Source organism: Protopterus annectens, chromosome 5.part0 (assembly GCF_019279795.1).
Source record: "Protopterus annectens isolate FY-2018-M chromosome 5.part0, PAN1.0, whole genome shotgun sequence".
Taxonomy (NCBI): Eukaryota; Metazoa; Chordata; order Ceratodontiformes; family Protopteridae; genus Protopterus; species Protopterus annectens.
In genome coordinates, this window is record NC_056735.1 from 783,316,963 (window position 1) to 783,332,105 (window position 15,143).

The window sequence follows — 15,143 nt, forward strand, 5'->3', positions numbered from 1 at the left end:
TATTAAAATGAAATACTTATTTCCCTTCCATGTATTCATACCCTGGACCTACTATACATGGAGCCACAACTCTACCCATTAAGCTACATGGATATTCAGACATCAGGTGTACCTTTACATATAACACTGAGCTATCTATAAGCAGTGCTTAGCACCGCGCCAAACAAACACACCCAGATATGCTTAAACATGCATTTAAGTAAATAATTAAATGCATCTGGTTTCTATTTTTATATGTCTGGCAGTTGTCTGCTATCTTATCTGTAGGAGCCACTTAGCATTGCTATGTTCCATGCCGCTCTGCGCAAGTATGGTTTTGTACTGAAAAAAAAAATCAGAGCAGTCCAGGGAGTCTCTTACTCATCTGTGGACACAGTTAGCACTAGAACTCTCCCTATAGTGATTTAATAACCATGTTCCTCATCTCTCCCTTGGCAACACGCCATCACTAATATGCATAACACACTGCCGAGGGGGAAATTTGTACATAGACATGATAACATTCTTGGGGTATGATTATATCTTAATGAACTCTACAAAGTACAGTTGACTAATTGTACAGAAAAATAAATTCAGAAGTCATAGTACATTAAATATTTATTTTTTTTTCATTACCTTATCCCTATTTGAATAAAATAATGTATATTTTTATAGCTCCAGACATTCTAGCTTTTATCATATAATTGCATTCATATTCCTTTAAAAGTATTTTTTCATTTCTGCTGTATCTTTTGATGTTGTGATATTTTACACGTCGGTTAACTGAAAACTAAACTTTGCTTCTTAAAAAACACTATGTAATATTCATAGCCGTCATCTAAAAACATAATTATAATGTCAGCCTTGCATATGCATTCTATTTCTGCATAATTCATGCCATCAGGTAGCATCATAATGTATTGGAATCCTTTAAATTTGGTTTATTTACTGTTACATTGGACATTATGGCTATATTTTGGAAATTATTAGTGTTTGCATTAGGGTTAATCTCTGCCTCAACTACACACTCACCAATAGAAATATATATTGCATTGTTTTGATAGTCTTTATCAAAAGTTTTAGAAATTAATATCTTTCACAGTGTGTCTACTATTCAAGGTAGTAAACATGTGACCATTTTGGCCTTTAACTGCATAACAGTCTGGGAAATTATTAAAATATTCCCCTTGCATAAAATTGCTCAGTAACTCTGTCTGAAGTAGTCCAAACCTGCATTCCTTTATCTGGTTCTTACAATAACCATTTATTTTCATCTTACTTTTGCATTGATTGTTCCAGACTCTAGCAGTCTCATCAAGAACAAAATTTGTTTGCACTGTAAATTATTCTTATTCTCATGTGTGTAGTTAAATAGCCTGGCCCCTGTTCCATGATGTACTGTCCTCTTGTATCTTCATAATATCATTAAAAGTTATTGCTTACACAGAAGACTTTTCATACTGACAATTCTCACAGCTTTTGAAATGCTGCCTATAAACTTTTCTATACTTCCATTTGCATGTGGCCATAGTAATGTCACTTTCCTGTAGTATATTCCCAATGACTGTGGCCATAGTGGTATCACTTTTCTGTGATATATTCTGAATGCCTTTGGTCCTAGTTGTGTCACTTTTCTGTGATATATTCTCAGTGCCCATATTTCACAAATTTGTGTGAAAATTGTCTAACTACTAACTACTTAATGGAGGATCACTATCAGATTTAAAATGTTTTTGTATTACAAATTTTCAGAACAACTTGTCAAGTACTGGAACAACTAACTTTAATAATGTTGGAATAAAAGGATCTACCACTACAAACTGAATACTAATCAGAACCATCAGATACCTTGCAATATTAACAGACTAGAAATATATTTCACCAAGTTGACCTTGGCAATTCTAACATCTGGAACATTCTCAACTCTGACAGTATTTGATCACACACTTTGCACTAATTTAATATCTCTTTGTGATAGTGTTTCTTTCTGAGAAAATTATTTTCTCTCACTGATTCGTTGTACCACCATGTGCACAGTAATGTCATCCTCACATTTCTCACACATCTTTATTATATCTACATTAAGGTTATGGTTGGCCTTGTTCAGCCACATGGGCATAACATAAAACTTTTTCTCCATTCTTAAGACTTTTTTTCTCTACTTTACTCTCAGTTTTCTCTGGCTTTATTTATTTATTTTTTCTCTTAGCTGTCATGGTGATATTGTAATATCTCAATTATTACATATCTTTCTACTTAATCTCCAGATTGTTGGAAGCCCTTGACCAGTAGTCTACTATTTTAGTGCCTCCTTTTTGGAATAAATTGTACACTAATATACAACAACCTTGTCAGCCATCTTTTTCTTCTTGTTGGTGGTGTTGATGTTGCAGGGTCTATGTTCAGTTACCGAAAAGGACAAAACTTAAATGGCTAAATTTCAAATGGGAAACAGAGAAATGGAAAATTAGTGAATAACAAAAACATCAAAAATAAATGCATTGAATGGCCATAGTCTGCCAACATCACAAACACAATCAACCTTTGTGGGTTCTGCACCCCCCCCACATCCCCTCTAACTATATATACCAACTCCAAGATTGCACTGCAGTGGAGAATAGGGCAAATTTAAAAGGTATCCCTTGACTTACCTTATGCATCATGTAACTTCCTGGTTGTCAGCCAACTATGGCCATTTGATGCATTTATTTTTAATGTTCTAGTTGTTCGCTACTTTTCCATTTTGCTGTGTCCTGTTCAAAATTTAACTGTTTAAGGTTTGTCTTTTTTGGTAGCTGAACCCAACCCTGTACTATGAAATATCAACTAGTATCTTGTGATCTGTTATTAGTTTGAAAAATTTTCCATACAAATATGTGTGAAAGTGCTGACAAGTTTGTTCAATTGCCAGGGATTTTTATAAGTTTGTCATCACCCCTCCACCATATCAGTGAAGATTTGTTTGGACATGAAACAATCTTCTAACAATGTCTAAATGTTTTTAACTTAGTATGGCTCCTAATCCCACAAGCGTTTCATCTACCTCAAGGAGTGTTTCATTTTCATAGTCAAAGTAATGAACCAGTTTCTGTCTCAAAAATTTGAACTTGAAAAACAAATGACCAAGCTGTCTGTGGGCCAAAATGTATGAATACAACAGTAAATAAATGAAAGTATATATGCCAGACACTATTTCCTGAATAGACTCATTGCAACATAATAATAATAAAAAAATGCGAGTGCTTGATTCATAATCCAAAAATTTAACTTTTTTAGAAATACTTGCTGATATTCAGTTTATTTTAAAATAAATGCCTTATTTGATAATTTTATTAATATTATTATTATCCTGAAATATGTCACAAAATGTGCATTGCATGTTGCCACCATAGTAAACACCTACCATCTTTTAAAATTTACCAGTAATGCTTTGTCATGTAGTATCATAACTACATGTGGCTATAAAGATATGAATTTCTCCAAAAAATTAAACTTTAAAACTCCAACATTAATGATGTAAACTCAAATTTAAATGGATTTAATGTGGAGTACTTTGTGTCACTTTTCTAATATCTTTATCAGGTTTATGTCATTTTCTTCAACCACTTTTCTTTATAGAATTATTTTGTCAATATAATTCCTACCATTATATATGCCTGTCAGTTGTTATTGACATTCGGAAAAACCTTCTACAGTTCATCGTACCTCAAAGTCATTTTTTTGTATCTTGTCAGATTAAATACATTGAGAATGCAGTAGTGTAGCTGCATAGATTTAGCTGTAAACACTGATATCCTGACTTAAGATTCATCTTACTGAAAGTGTTTGTAACATTTAATTCAAGAATTATGTAATCCTTTGCCTGTAAAATATGCCTTTGGAATTTTCCTTTGTACTGTTTTATTAGCTCAGTTTGTATTAACAGTATGGCATACTTCCTTTGGAATTTCCCTCTGTACTGTTTTATTACATCATTTTGTATTTACAGTATGGCATACTTCCTTTGGGAATTCCCTTTGTACTGTTTTATTAGCTCATTTTGTATTTACAGTATGGCATACTTCCTTTGGAATTTCCCTTTGTACTGTTTTATTAACTCATTTTGTATTTACAGTATGGCATGCTTCCTTTGGAATTTCCCTTTGTACAGTTTTATTAACTCATTTTGTATTTACAGTATGGCATACTTCCTTTGGAATTTCCCTTTGTACCATTTTATTAACTTGTTTTGTATTTACAGTATGGCATACTTCCTTTGGAATTTCCCTCTGTACTGTTTTATTACATCATTTTGTATTTACAGTATGGCATACTTCCTTTGGGAATTCCCTTTGTACTGTTTTATTAGCTCATTTTGTATTTACAGTATGGCATACTTCCTTTGGAATTTCCCTTTGTACTGTTTTATTAACTCATTTTGTATTTACAGTATGGCATGCTTCCTTTGGAATTTCCCTTTGTACAGTTTTATTAACTCAGTTTGTATTTACAGTATGGCATACTTCCTTTGGAATTTCCCTTTGTACCATTTTATTAACTTGTTTTGTATTTACAGTATGGCATACTTCCTTTGGAATTTCCCTTTGTACAGTTTTATTAACTCATGTTGTATTTACAGTATGGCATACTTCCTTTGGAATTTCCCTTTGTACAGTTTTATTAACTCTTTTTGAATTTACTGTATGGCATACTTCCTTTGGAATTTCCCTTTGTACTGTTTTATTAACTCGTTTTGTATTTACAGTATGGCATACCTCCTTTGGGATTTCCCTTTGTACTGTTTTATTAGCTCATTTTGTATTTACAGTATGGCATACCTCCTTTGGGATTTCCCTTTGTACTGTTTTATTAGCTCGTTTTGTATTTACAGTATGGCATACCTCCTTTGGGATTTCCCTTTGTACTGTTTTATTACATCATTTTGTATTTACAGTATGGCATACTTCCTTTGGGATTTCCCTTTGTACAGTTTTATTAACTCGTTTTGTATTTACAGTATGGCATACTTCCTTTGGGATTTCCCTTTGTACTGTTTTATTAGCTCATTTTGTATTTACAGTATGGCATACTTCCTTTGGGATTTCCCTTTGTACAGTTTTATTAACTCGTTTTGTATTTACAGTATGGCATGCTTCCTTTGGGATTTCCCTTTGTACAGTTTTATTAACTCGTTTTGTATTTACAGTATGGCATGCTTCCTTTGGGATTTCCCTTTGTACAGTTTTATTAACTCTTTTTGAATTTACAGTATGGCATACTTCCTTTGGGATTTCCCTTTGTACTGTTTTATTAACTCGTTTTGTATTTACAGTATGGCATGCTTCCTTTGGGATTTCCCTTTGTACTGTTTTATTAACTCGTTTTGTATTTACAGTATGGCATACCTCCTTTGGGATTTCCCTTTGTACTGTTTTATTAGCTCATTTTGTATTTACAATATGGCATACTTCCTTTGGAATTTCCCTTTGCACTGTTTTATTAGCTCATTTTGTATTTATAGTATGGCATGCTTCCTTTGGGATTTCCCTTTGTACTGTTTTATTAGCTCATTTTGTATTTACAGTATGGCATACTTCATTAGCTTATTTAGGCTTTGGTGGTTTGACTGTGGATTATATCATAGGTGTAGGTGTGCATCATTTTTGCTATATATCCAAATAAACCATTTTAAAACTAATGCTTGACATTTTAAATCATATGAAATCCTCCTATGCCACTGTACTACTGCTTCCACTCTAGAGTCAATGTGCAGCTTTACTTTGTAAGTCTTTAGTTGACCATTATTTGCAAATAGTCATTAATCTCCTTTTATTTTAGCTTCCACTTTGGTTAGTGTCTTTATCATGCCAAGTTCAAGTTTGTAGTAAAGTACACCCTGCAGTGTAACACTTAAAAAGGTATCTCTCTCTTATCTCTCTCTTATCTCTCTCTCTCTGCTTGTACTTTTTGTACTTATTTATGCAGCAAAATGTCCCAACAGTTGGCGATGGTTCATCTTACTCAAACTGAGAATTTTTTTCTCAGGTATTTTCATGTTTCTTAATATTAAATGTCTAAAATATGACCTTCTACTGTACTATCAAATGCTTTTGAATCTTCCAGCATTTTCATCCATCTGTTTATTGCTGCTAGTGCTGCATCTGGCCTAAGTTTAATGCCTGCATATACTCATTTCTTGTTTTCAGCTTTTTCTCTCATTGTTTGGTGTTTCATCAAATCAGTATATTTTGCTTCTTTATATATGTTTTTTCTTAACCTTTAATTTTGCATTGATGAAGTATTGCACTTTATCTGCATGTATTTTATTTCTTCTACTCATATGCACTATTGCACACTAAAATAATGTACTTTAATTTCTTATATACCATCCATATTTTGTATCTTGCTGGGCAGATTATATTACATTGATGACCATCCCCATTTTCTTCATAGCCTAATATTCTGTTTTTGTATGCTTCCTACTGTTTCTTTTTGCATATCTCATGTTCTAATAGTATATACTTTTTTCTTTTGAACTTTGACTTTTACCTTTTTTTTTGTCTTTTCCAATTTCAGCCCTTTAACTTCCTATCTCTGACATTTCAAGTAAGCTTGCAAAGGTCAAACATTACCAAGTGCAGTGCTTCCATAAGACAGTGCTCTTGTACATTACCAGCCTAGAGTGTATTTTCATACAATATATATTTTCATCTCCTGAGTTGTATCTGCAAAATCACAGTTGCACAGGAAATCCCACTCACAAAGAATGATCATTCCATATTCTCAATGTGACCAAAACTTTACTGTCAATAAATTATATATCCACATGTAAATGTCCAGTCTTCTGAAATCAATAAACAGCCATATATCATACCAGTTTGACATAAAACCACAACTGGCAGGCATTTTCAACACTGCTTACCTGTAAATGCAATGCATAACTGGCAGGTGCATTCACTACAGCTCACCTGCAATGCAGGTAACCACTATACCTAGCAGTATAACTACATACTGCTCACTTTAAACCCAAGACAGTCTGCAGGGCAGTGTCTAAGCCTGTTCACTTTTACCTTTCCATTTGACTAGGAAAGGAACAGGGAAATTGCAACCACTGAACTGAAGCCAATTGTCACCACCACTCTATAAAACATACTAATTAACTGGGCAGGTGGGCTCCACAGTGTCCCTACCACAAGACTAAACTCTCTTAGATGTCGCCCTTAAATATTTTCTTTCCCTTCCCCCCTTCCTTATTAACTTATATCTTTCCTACAGACAATTTCCTGTTGCATTCTATGCCTTCTAAACCCAATTCCATCCCTCAAACTAATTAGCCTACTGGCCAAGAACCACCTAACTAACTTACAGCCTTCCAGGCATATTGCACATTTATGGATACAATGCCTGTCTGTGGTAAACCCAGTTTGTCCATGAATCTTCACCAGGAACCAAAAATTATACCATATTTGCAATTGGACCAAAACTTTATTGTCAATAAATTATATATCAACTTGTTAACTTCCAGTCTTCTAAAATCAGCATACAATCACATACCATGTAATGTACAGATACAACCATACCTAGCAAGCACATTCAACAACATTCACCTGCAAATGCAATGCTTACTTGGTAGGTGCATTTACTACAGCTCTTCTGCAGTGTAATTAACCACCATACTGAGGAGTGTAACTGCATAACACTCATTTTTAAAATGAAGGTAAACTCTAGGGCAGCATCTAAGCCTTTCAACCAGCAAAGAATTGGGAAAATGCCAACATCTGAATAGAAGGCAAATTTTTAATGCCTACCAGGCTGCCTAAACATCAAACTTTCTTTTTTTGGCAAATCTCTTAGGTATGAACAAGTCCGTTTTTATTACTAAATAAAATGTGTTTAACCAAAGGAGACAACTTCACTCAAATACACTCTATTAGTTTGATACAATATATGAACTTGATGAGCTAATGCTGTAAGAACATAAAACCTAATGAAGGGGCAGTATTAGGGGCAGTATTAGCAACCTTGTGATTAGTAAATCTTCTTGCCACCTCCACACAGAGGTCTTAACCTCACCTCTTCATATTAGCTTGGGAATAATAGTAGACTAAGTAATTACAGCTCCCAGAAACCTTTGCTGAAGCAACAACAAGTCATGTAAAATCCATGACAGAAACTAACACTTTGGAACAATCCCCAAATCACGAACCCCCCCCCCCAAGAATGCACAATTGCTAGGTCTGGATTTTACACAATAAATTGCATTTCATCCATAACCAAGAACTACCCTCATTGCATGGTCCTGCATTTACTCCAAAACACATGCAAGTAACTTTAATCAAGGCCCAAAAAACTGTACCACGTCTAACTCAAGTTCACTTCACTGCCCAGTATATACAACAATAGACTGTAATAATTACTTGTCTTTACCCTGCATCTTAAATGGGCACATTGCTAAATGACTTAACTGACATACTATTCAGCCACTATCTTAAATAAACTCTAAAAGCATCAAAAATCCATCTGCCCTGCCTTTCAATCACATCAGTTGATCTAGATTTATAAGTTATGTCAGGTACCATGCCAGTTTGAAAATAATGTGATGAATGCCACTCATCAACAAATCCTTGACAGTTCAAAGCTTACTTCAAAACTACAGCAAAGTATCTCACATCCACAGGAGTACCAGACAAATGGAAAAAAAAACAACAGCTTCTCACAACCTGGTAATCTCTGCCAAGCTACAGCAGCACTCACTATATGATATCCTTTACCATTGTAGACTGCCTCAACCAAGCTAAAATTGTCTTCCTAGATATGTAAACTTCTGTTCATGTAAATGTCTTTAACACTTCACTAATGTAGAAATCATCATCATTAGCAGCCCCCCTTTTCCCATTTTTTTCTAAATGGGGTTGGGGTATCGTGTTAACTGTTGTGAACTTTCTGGATTTAGTGCCACACTCCTGCCTTCTTCAACACTCAAGCCTGACTGTCACAGATCTTCTTTCACACAATCCATCTACTGCTTTGCTGAATGTCCTTGCTTCCTCTTACCTTCTTCCTCTCTGTCCCAAATCTTCCTCACCAGACTGTCTTCTGCTTTTCTGCATATGTGTCCAAACCATCGTAATCTGTTCTCTTTTATCTTTTATGCAATTGGAGCTACTTTGACTTCTGCTCTTATCTCCTCATTTCTTCACCTGTCCCACAGTGTGCATCCTACCACCCTTTTCAGGCACTTAGTTTCCATCACATCTAGTTTCTTCAACTCTTCTGCGTTTACTGCCCATGTTTCTGTACCATACAGTAGTACTGGCCTCACCATTGTCTTATCCACCTTAACTTTCAGCTTCTTTGATATTCTTCTGTCATAGACTACACCTGACACTCTAAGCCAGTTGGCTGGAGCCCCACTGATTCTAGGTTTGACCTCTTCATTCAGACTTCCCTTCTCCTCAACCACCCCCCGATACTTGAAGCTATTTACTTGTTCCACTACCTTTCCTTTGGTATCTCTTCTCAGCTTCTTCTGATTTCCCCAATTTGTTGCCACTACCATCATCTTATCTGTGCTTAGTTTCATCCCATGTGCCTTCAGATTTGCATTCCATTCTCCTATCCTTTGCTGAAGTTCTAGCTCAGACTCTGCCTGTAATGCCACATTGTCTGCATACAGAAACTTTGTTGATCTGCCTCCTCTGACCTGTTTGCTAATGTAGTCCATCACCAGTATGAACATCAGTGGGCTCAGAGCAGAGCCCTGGTGTACACCCACTCCCACTGGGAACCCCACTGTGAGGCCGAATGCTGTTCGTACTTGAGTCATTGGGTCATTGTACATAGCCTGTACTAATTCTACCAATGTTTCTGGGACTTTAAACCACTGCAGTACTTCCCAGATTAGCTTTCTTGGGACATTGTCATATGCTTTCCCAAGTCTAAGAATGCTCAGTTGGACTCTCTCCTCATCTCTAGCTTCTTCTGAAGTATATCTGTCTCACTGCAAACATCAGGTCAATTGTGCTGGATCCTAAATCTGAATCTGAACTGTTCATCTCCCATCTTACATTCTATTTCTCTGTGTATCCATTTATCAATCACCCTCTCCTGAACTTTCATGCAATGTGACAAGAGTTTGGTGCCTCTGTACTGCCCACAGTTGTGGATGTCCCCTTTGCTCTTGTACACTGGCATGAGTATGCTTATTCTCCAGTCACCTGGGATACGGCTTTCTCAACACGCTGCTACTAGTACTTTCAGGAGCCATTTCTCCCTTATCTCGCCCGGCTTCTTTATCATATTTGCTGTGACCTCACCTGAGATTGCTGCTTTCCCTGACTTCATTTTCCTTTGTGCTGTTCTTACTTTTTCTAGGGTGGGCTCCTCTTATTCTATCATTGTAGGCTGTTTCTGGGCCTGTACAGCTTCTGTGGGGTTTTCCTCCTTCAGAAGCTGCTGGAAAAACTCTTTCCATCTGCCTTTGATGTCCTGTAGACTGGTAAGCAGGCTCTTGCTGGCATCCCTTATGAAGGGTGTCTGACTATCTTCAGACAGACATTTTTGCCTTGCAACCTGATATAGTTTCTTTCTGCCACTTACCGAGTCACTTTCCAGAAGGCGGTACAGGGAATCCGATGCCCTACTCTTTGTTATTGCAACTTCTTTCTTAGCTTCTTTGTTAGCCAACCAGTAGTCCTTCCTAGCCTGGTCAGTCTTTTCTATCTCCCACTTCTTCCTGCACTCCTTCTTTCTTTTGATAACTTCCTGGACTTCTGTATTCCACCACCAACTTTCCTTATGTACCTTATTTCCATACATGGCTCGGCCACATATCTTTTCTGTAGTATTAACACATGCTGCTTTTAGGCACTGCTTTTCTTGTTCAACTCCACCTATTTCCTCCTCTTCTTGGGGTGCTAGAGCCCAGAGTAATTCCTTGAACTGTTGTACTTTCTCTCCAGTCAACTTCCAGGTCTTCAGCCTAGTCTCTGTTGAGCTTAGAGCTTTCTCTGACCACTGCTTGGAGCTGATTGTGGCAACTACTGGTTTATGCTGTGAACTGACTGCTTCACTGGGGATGAATTTGCAATCATGGATTCTACCCCACTGCCTTTTTCTTACAAGGAGGAAGTCTACCTGAGTTGCATGTTGGCTACTCTTGCATGTGATCTTGTGACTGTCTCTCTTTCTGAAGCATGTGTTGGCTACTATCAAGCCATTTGCCAGACAGAAGTCTAGAATGGCTTCTCCTTCTTTATTCCTGTTGCCCCACCCATGTTGACCCAGGCAGTCCTCATGTCCTGTTCTGTCTGTCCTGATATGTGCATTCAAGTCACCCATTATGAACACCAATTCATGTTGTCCTGCTTTATCTAGTAAATCCTGCAACTGCTGTCTGAATGCACTCTTTTCCTCACTATCAGAACCCTGTTGTGGGGCATAGGCTGAGATTATGAATACTGCCCTATTATTACAGTGGAGTTTGATTGACATGAGTCTGTCACATCATAAAGAAAAAAATCACAATGTAGCCCTCGATACATATCATTCTACTGAAGATAAAACCCCCTGCAAACCATTAGACAACAACCTTAACAAGTATCTACCTATCAGCAAATGCTTGCCCACTGATAAACTTCTTAGCTTCTCCCACCCTTTCACCATATGTAAAATTAAGCAATACTTCATCCATTCTACACAGTCTAAAATGTTGCAGCCATACCTAGAGAGGTAAGTGTACTCTAATAGGCCTCATCCCTTCACCAAACTGCCATCTATCCACCACAAACATGTTCAGCAGACCTACTGACCAATGCCTATTACATTTTGCTAAATTCCCAACAAAAACCTCAAATGCTGCCAATACAGCACTATATGTTTCTCTAGTAGAGGCAGCCCAGGACTGGAGTAGCAACCAGCCTACTGCAGACTGTCATTTGTTTCCATACTTCTAGGATTGCTAATGGCTGTACTTCTACCTCTGGAACTACACTATAAAACATACAAACCTGAAATCAAGGCAAATTATCAACCAAAGCATTCAGCCTGTAAGGTACATACTTAGCAGTGAAATGCAAGTTAATCATAAGGCACTGAAAAAACTGTTTGCTTAACAGCACTTGCACAGCATCTGACATAGTGGACATCTTAACCAACACCTCATTGACTGCCACATTGTCTGAATGAAAAACTACTTTCTTGTTAGACAAGCACTTCTGCCAAACCATGGTTGCTACCCAAATGGGCATAATCTCTTGAAAGGTAATATCCCTCTTTACTTCTCATGCCAATGCTCAGGCAAGACAACATCAAACTATTTCTCTTTTAAGTATGCTTGCATCCCCAAATCCCAGCCGTATCAGTATGCAACTACAAATCATTTGATGTTACACAGTCGCTCTGCCACATTGCCATACTATTGAAGGTGTAGAAAAACTTATTCCAGATCCTGAAGTCCTATGTGACCAGCTTAGTAACTCTAACTCTATGATGTTTTATATTAACACCTCTCAACATGTTTGCCAATGATATAGTACGTGCCCTGGCTGGTCCTATGGAACTACATGTAAAATTTAATAACCCAAGAAGTGCCATCACTTCTTTCACCCTGACACTCATTCAGTCTCTTATCTTCAACTTTAACTTCTCTAACTTATCCTGTGGCACTCAAAAATGACATATGTCAGTATCAGCCACTAAAACCCAAACCCAAACACACAAGTGCCTTAGCAGGACCTTCCCGATTATCCTTATCCAAAGGCACCCCCTAAATCATTACACAAATCCAAAAAAATGTACAGTCCCACAACCTCCCTTGCTTACCTTCCCCCAGTAATAAAGAAATCCATGTAATGAACTGCTCCCTGGTCTGTATTGCCAGCTCTCAAATATACTACAGCACTAAGCTAAACTTCTCAAAAATAGCACAGGCTACCTACTGCGCAGTCCATGGACACGGCCTCATCAAAATAAAATTTCCAATCAACAGCATACCCAATTTACAACAATATTGATCCGTTACTGGAAGCAACTGAAAAGCTGACTCAGTGTATAGCTTTATTAACAAATTGGATAGCCATCATTGCATCTTCTATTGATGCATAATGAACCCACACCACTTTCCAATTAATTTGGTAATTAACCAAAATCACTAACTGTAATGAAAGGTGGTGAATCAAATGAAACTCATTGTATTTCTTCTTCCTTTTCTTTGGCACCAGCCCCAATGTAGGAATCTGATATGAAGCAAATGGCAGTACTGCAAAAGGACCCCTGACCTTGTCTGCTTGAACTTCTTTATCTAATCAACCTGCACTATTGCTTCTCAACCCTTTACTGATTCTAAATTATTAAATACCTTGACAGAACCTCTTACCCCAGACTGAACAGAAAGTCCTATAGGAAAATGCGATATCAACAGCGAGGATAGTGTCTGGTCTGGTTAATGCTCTAACCATACCTATAACAAGTCTACATTAATAGGTGAGTAAATTGTCCAGTCACACCCCCCAAAAAGGCAATACACTTCTAGGAGTCTTAAACTTACTTCAACCATTTCAGCTCAAGCTGTCTAACACTCCACCTCTCTAGTTCTCCTATTGGGTAAACAGGCAATGTCCTGCTAACTCACTGTCCTTATGCCAGCATCTAGCACCAGTATATGTCCTTCCACAAAATAAACAAATATGTAGAAGCCTGCACACTGGCCAACAGCACTGACTTACATTTAAAGCCCAGAATGTCTACTTCTGTCACCAGCATTCTCTTGAACTGCCTTAGCTACTAATCCTGATTTAGAAATAATTGTCCCTAACCATGTATCTACATGTCTATACTCCCACCTCAGAAACTTGCACCGATGCATTCAACTTCCTAAAAAGTCAAATATACCAGAGCCACATATCACCATCCTCGATCTCTGAGCTTCCTTAACTGGACAACCCTTACCCAAGGTGAACCAATCTGAAGTCAAATCCCTTGAACCCAAATCTTCAGCTTCTGCTAACCTCTGAGCACCATTCAACTCAAACAAATTAACATATTCCCCCAGAACACTTTCTCCTTCATTGCTACAGGGATATAAGGTGTGTTAATTATACCCTGCCACCTCTCCAACAATTAAAGCCCTCTATTTTCACTCATGACCTGACAGATTACACACATGACCAAAATGGCCCGAGAAGAATTATGACAGGCTGTCCAACTCATGATCTAGCCTTGCTCCATTAAGGTTAGACTGTTGCAATTCTGAGGCACCCATTCTCCTCCAACTACTAAGCTACACAATCTGGGCCTCTCTGCCTTGCCTCTACTGGTCCTGCTGACCACATCTCCCCTTTTGGCTCACACATCTATTTGGTGAATTACTTCTGGTGCATACCATCCATAGCAGTTTCATGAGTTCCCTGTTGCAACCAACTAGTAAGTGATTAGCAGTGCTACCTATCACCCCCATAAACCCTATTGCTGTGAAGACATTTGCCATGGATTACCAGTAAAGGATGCCTCTCAGCTTCTTTGCTCAAGGATTTTACAGAAAACCAAATAATGAAAGTGACAAAATCCAAAACAGGGGCACTTCAGAATATTGCTCCTATAAAGTTAGAAAGTTACAACATAATGTGCTTTGCGTCAGTGTGCATTCAAAGGATATGAAGGTTGAAACACAAATGTCTACTATTGTTTCATGCTGCAGTCCTCAATGATGTGCTGAGAAACAGACCAAAATGCATGGCAATCTGGACATTCTTTAAAAAGTTAGACAGTGAAAGGTGTGCCATTAAAATTTGCTCAACCATGCACTGGCAAATTCCTACCAGCCTTCACAGCAGCCACTTTAACTGGACATAGCATAATGCTTTAAACAAAAATCAGCTGCTACCAATATTCATCTAACTCCATGCCCAGTAACACCAAGATTGCATTACGCAGCTTTATACCCTTAAAGTATTGCAGTGAGCAAGAACGAACTGAACGGTTGTAGAATGCCATTAGTAATCATGACTGCCCCAAGCTCATGACTCCAGTGAACCAATGTACTGCTAGCACTAAATCAGTACCCATCTAAATTCCTTACAGGTGGATATTTTTTTTCTTTTATTAGAGTAATACTTATATACATTTGTAAATAAATGATTTAAGGAAATATAATTACATGCAACACATTGCACACTCTGCTTGAACAT